We start from the raw sequence: 6000 nt of genomic DNA, 5'->3' as shown, positions 1-6000 counted from the left end.
GTGTAACAACTGTTCACACCAAATAGCTAGCCTTCAATTCACCAAGATCTGTTTGTCTCTGCCTCCTGAGAGCTAGAATTAAAAGGCATGTGCCACCATGCCTCTGCTAGATAGCTTTTGATGTGTGTTATTTGATTAATTTTTATATTGTAAAATTAATATGGCTATGTAATAAGATTATGGTTCACTTAATTTGAAAAATGGGACACAGAAACAATAACTATCCTGATAATCATATTGTAGAATGCTAAATTGGTACACATGTGTAAAATGAATTCTATGGTACCTCAGAGTTGCTATGTGTGATGGTTTGCATATGCTTGGCCCAGGGAGTGGCACTATTAGAAGGTGTGGGCTTGTTGGAGGAGGTGTGCCATTCTGGGGATGGGCTTGGAGACACTCCTCCTAGCTGCCTGAGGATGCTTAGTTGGTCCTTGACTTCCTTTGGATGAAGATGTAGAACTTTCAGCTCCTCCTGCACCATGCCTGCCTGGATGCTGCCATGCTTCTGCCTTGATACTGACTGGACTGAACCTCTGAACCTGTAAGCTTGCCCCAATTAAATGTTTTCTTTTATAAAACTTGCATTGGTCATGGTGTCTCTTCACATCAATAAACCCTAACTAAGACACTGTGCTAGGCACACGTTTGGCATCCCAACATTTGGGAAATGAGAGAAAAAGATGGTAAATTCAAGGCCAGTCTGGCTACATGGTCAGTCATAAAACAGCCTGGGCTACATGAGACCTGTCAAAAAATTGTTTTAAGAATTAAAACAAGATATTAAGAATTCCTGACACATTACTGCCCCCCCACTCATCAGTCCCAACCAGTTCTTAGAATGTGTGCTAAGAATGAATTATGATCAGGATGAGTGGGGCCGGCCATCGTGGATAGGGTTAGGGTATTTCCAAATCTCAGAAACAGGAACTTGTTAGGAAGGGCACACTCAAACATCCAGGCCCTGCAAATGCCAACACTGTAGTCATAAATCTCACCCATTTTTTATAACAGGTCTTTAAGACTTCGCCAAGATTCACCATTTCATTGCTGAACAATTGCAGTTAATTCCTTAGTGAAAACCTATGCAGCAATCATAGTTCTGAAGTCAGTGGTCAGGAGCCACGGAGCATCTTTCTCCCTGTACCAGTCCGATGCAAACCGTGCCCTTCTCACTATTAAAAGACCATAAATCCCTTCATACGTGTGTGTGTGTGTGTGTGTGTGTGTGTGTATAGCTGGTGATACTGTGTTGCAAGGTCATGGGACCCCTTAGTACTTAGAACCGAAGCTTAGTCTTCCTCCATGTCCCCTTCAATCCTGGAACTCCGCAATTGAGGCTTCAGGATCTTTCCACGGGAACTTTAACCCTGTCACACGGTGCCAAGCCTGAGTTGCTTCCCACAACCCCTTTGTGCCTTTAAAACCAATACCACGTGAGAGCCTCACATACAGTGCCAAGTTCGGTCATCATCTTGAGAGGCAACATTGGTCCATGTGGACCACAGTGTGTGCTCACCCTGAAGAAATGCTTCCCAAGAGACTTCGCCCTAATGCTGCTGCTGCCTCTTGTTAACCACAGCTGACTTCACGGGCCCTAGATAACCAGCCTCACATGTCCCAGTGAAGCAACAGATTCACTTCAGTGGCCCGGAATCTTGTTAATTACATCTAATTCATCCACCCTAGTAAAATAGAAACCACATGCTCTTAATTCAGAGTATCATCTGAACAGCCCCGAGAGCGTCTCTGCGGACTGTGTTTCTCTCAACTCCCTAATCCTCCAAGCTCCCACAGGGCGGCAGTTCAGTTCTGAACACTCAACGGCTTTTCCAGATCAAAGTTCCAAAATGCATCTGCAATTCTCCCCCAAAACCTCGAGGTCACAGCTGCTTCAGCAATAGTCCAAGACCTTGCTACCCATTTCTATCCATGACCTGAAGCAATTTGGGGAAGAAAGGGTCTTTTGGTTTTGTTTTTCACTTACACTTTATCACCCATCACTGAGGGAATCCAGGGCAGGAACTGAAGCAGAGACCATGGAAGAAGAACGCTGGCTACTCGCTGCTTGCTGGCTACAGTTTGCTCAGCTTGCTTTCTTAAACAATCCAAGAACACTTGCCTGGGCTGGCACCACGCACACGCCAGGCCAGGCCCTTTCACACCAATTATCAATCAAGGGAAAGGCCCGCCCCCAGGCCTGCCCACAGGCCAATCAGATGGGGGCAATTACTCACCTGCTGTTCCGTCTTCCCAGATGCCTGCAGTCTGTGCAAATTAACAGAGTAACCAGCACCCCCAGGTTGGATTTGAACTTTCAATGCCTTCCTGCCTCGGGTTTCTTAGCACTGGGGTAATGGGCATGTAAAGTTTTTATTCCTTATCTTATGTTTTGACTTTTTGAGTCAGTATCTACTATGTACCGGAGGCTGACCTGGTATTCACTATATATGTAGCCAAGGCTGTCCTCAAAGCTTACAGCAATTCTCCCATCATGCCCTCTGGAGGGATGCACCACCATCTCCATGCCCAGTAAAATTTCTATTTCTAAAACTAATTCATGCAATCCAATTTATTGTGTTGTGACACAATTTAATAATTATTTAAATGTTAACTATTTTGAAGAGTAATTGTGTTAGTTATCCTTTTGATACTGTGACACAATATCCGAGATGCACATATTAAAAGAAGGAAGGTTTTGGCTCATGATTCCAGTCTCAGCCCATGGTAAGTCAAGCCTGGGGTAAAGTTGAAGAACATAGTGACTGGGAAGCTGGGAACAGAGGAAGCAGTGACCTCACAATAGCCAGGAGGCAGGAAGAAGAGCAGGGGTGGGTCTCCATGTCACCTTCAAGGGCCTAACACAGTGGCTTAGCTTCCTCTGCAGGCCTCACTTCTCAGAGGCTCCACTGCTTCCCCATAGAAGCCTAGGAACCAAGTTTTCAACAGACGGGCCTTGGGGGTACATTTAAGAGGCAAACAATAACTGTAACTATGTGTCTTTGTGACTCAGTAAATGAATTAGAGCAACGGCCATGAACACCAGCATGGTTTCTGGAGCTTTCCTGGACTATGCCAAGCTGGTTTCTCTGCCCAGGCTAAACTCTTGAATGAATTTGGAGCAAGCTAAATATTTTAACCAATCAAGACATGGACACTCTGAAATTGCCACAAAGGTGGTCCTTCTTCTTGAGTACCTGTGGTTCCCCAAAGCCTAGCCCTATAAATTATCTGGACCCCAAAGCATGCTGATTGAGTGACAGGCTTTCAGGGACACTTCAGAGAGCAGAGACAGAAAATGTCACTTAGGAAGTGACTCTTTGGAACTCTGGTTTGTTGTTTCATTAAAGATTTACTTATTTTTATTTCATGTGTTTGAGTGCTGTCTTAGTTAGGGTTTTACTGCTGCAAAGAGACATCATGACCAAGGCAACTCTTATAAAGGACAACATTTAATTGGGGATGGCTCACAGGTTCAGAGGTTTAGTCCATTAGCATCATGGTGGGAAACATGGCAGAGTACAGGCAGACATGGTTCTGGATAAGGAACTTATATTTCTGTATCTTGGTCCATGGGCAACAGAAAGTGACTGAATTCTATACTGAGCAGAGTTTAAGCATAGGGGACCTCCATACCCACCTCACAGTGTCACGCGCCCACGTTTCCCGCCCCTAGGAACAGGCGTGCAACAAACAAACAGATTCTTCTTCGGATAACCTTTATTGAACAGCACTTTGAGCAGGGGGCTTCTTGAGCAGGAAACTTCTCTCTGAGCCGGGGACTCCCTACCGGGTTCTACTGTCTAGACGACCTCTCACGCACAGTCCCCCACGAGCGATCTCTCTGTCCAGTCTCTGTCCACGCGGGACCTCCCACAATCTCTTTTACCGGGCTTCTCTCCACGTGGTATCTCTCCGCCATCCCTCCACGTGGGGTCTCTTGCAATCTCTCCACTGTCTTCCTCTTCTCCTCACGTGGGGGAGAAAATGCACTGCTATATATGTCTAAGAGACTTGTGTCGCTACCTGATTGGTACATCCTCCTGTAGCTCAATCACGTGCCCCAAGAGCGGGCTATGACGTATGTGGCTCATGCGCATTAAGTCTCTTGGCTGGGCAACAGCTCTGTTTGCTGAGTTCTCAGCGGGAAGCCGGCGCCATGTTTGGGTGTGGCACAAACGGCTCCCTACACCACAGTGATACACTTCCTCCGAAAGGTCACATCTACTCCAGCAATGCCTCACCTCCCAATAGTGCCACTCCTTGGGCCAAGCATTCATACGCATGAGTCTATGGGGCCAATCGTAGTCAAACCACCACACTCCACTCCCTGCCGTCATAGGCTTATACCCATAACATAATGCAAAATGCATTTAGTCCAGCTTCCAAAATACCCAATCTATCACAGTCTCAAGAATGCTTAAAGTTCCAAAGTTCAAAGTCTGAGATTTGTGTAATCTCTTAACTGTAATTTCCTATAAAATCAAAATAAAAAAAGACAGATCACAAGTTTCTAACATACAATGGCACAGGATGTAAATCACCATACATTCCAAAATGTAGGGAAGGGAGCACAGTGAGGAGATTCTGGACCAAAGCAAGACCAAAACCCAGCTGGGCAAGCTCCCTGCCATATATCTGGCCACAGTAGAAGGAGAGCCAATGCTTCCTTTAACACAATGGCCTCTCTGAGTCTCCATGCAGAGATACCCCTGACACATTTCTGGCCCCAGCAACTTTCCTTAGTATCAAAGAGAAATTCCATCCTTAATTCTAAAGACAGAATCATGTGGCCGACTTCAGCTGCCAAACTCTCAATCATCATGTCTGATGTCAAAGCGCTCTTCAGTTCTCCAACTCCTTTCAGCTTTGTTGACTGCAGCACACTTCTTTCTCATGAACTAGTTCCACTCTGTGTTAGCAGCTTTCCTTGGTAGGTACCCCACAACTCTGGCACCACCAATATCTTGGGGTCTCCAAGGTAATCTAGGCTTCAACTTCATAACTTCACACAATGAATGGCCTCTCTGGGCCTCCATGCAGGGGCACCCCTGACACATTCCTGGCCTTGGCAACTTTCCTTAGTATCAGAGGGAAGTTCTATCTTTAATTCTAAAGACAGAATCATGTGGCCGAAGCTGTTAAGTTCTGCTGCTTTCTGGGGCCAGAACATGTCCCCTTGTTCAATTCTATCTTCACCAGCTTTCTGTTTCCAATGTTCTCCTTAACTGCCTAAGCTTGACTGTTTTGAAACTTGTTCTGTAGACCAGGCTGGCCTTCAACTCAGAGACCTTCATGCCTGTCTCCCAGGTGCTGGAATAAAAGGTCTGTACCACCACACCTGGGCCTAAGGTTTTCTTTAATTCCTTTCCATTATAGATCTTTATAAGCATGACCACTAAGTTTTGAGATCTGGCATGTGTGTCAATTATAGACATGTGACCAAAAGTATATGTCATCCCACCTCAAGATCTGGATCAAAAGTCCTTGTCTTCCAGCCTCAAGATCTGAATCACAGACATGCCCTCTATTTCTGGGTTGTAGTTCATTCTAGATATAGTCAGGTGGACAACAAAGAATAGCTATCACAATCTACCCTTTATCAACTTGACATACAATCATATCTTCTTATGGCCAAATGAAAACAGTAACCTCGTCATAATAATGACCTAACTATCCCTCATACAACTACAAACAATAACCAGGTCATAATAATGCCTAACATTATAACTATCCCTTGTACACTACAAATACATTGAAAATTTGGAATAGATGTCAATGTCCTTTGGGGAACATACTTGAGTATCTCAAACTCAAATATAATAATTGGTGTTAAAGAATCTAAAGAAAAAACAAATATCTGAACAGAAGCACTTATATCAACTATAATCCTTGCTTCTGCAACTGGTCACATGGCCTTAGCTGGTATTTATAATTACCTTCCTCTACTACCCAGTCTGTATTTCCTCCATCCTCTGCAAGCACCTCAGCAGGTCTTGG

The sequence above is a fragment of the Micromys minutus genome (genome assembly GCF_963924665.1).
Source record: "Micromys minutus genome assembly, chromosome: 18".
Lineage (NCBI taxonomy): Eukaryota > Metazoa > Chordata > Mammalia > Rodentia > Muridae > Micromys > Micromys minutus.
The sequence above is the reverse complement of the archived record's forward strand: the minus strand, read 5'-3'. Positions refer to the sequence as shown.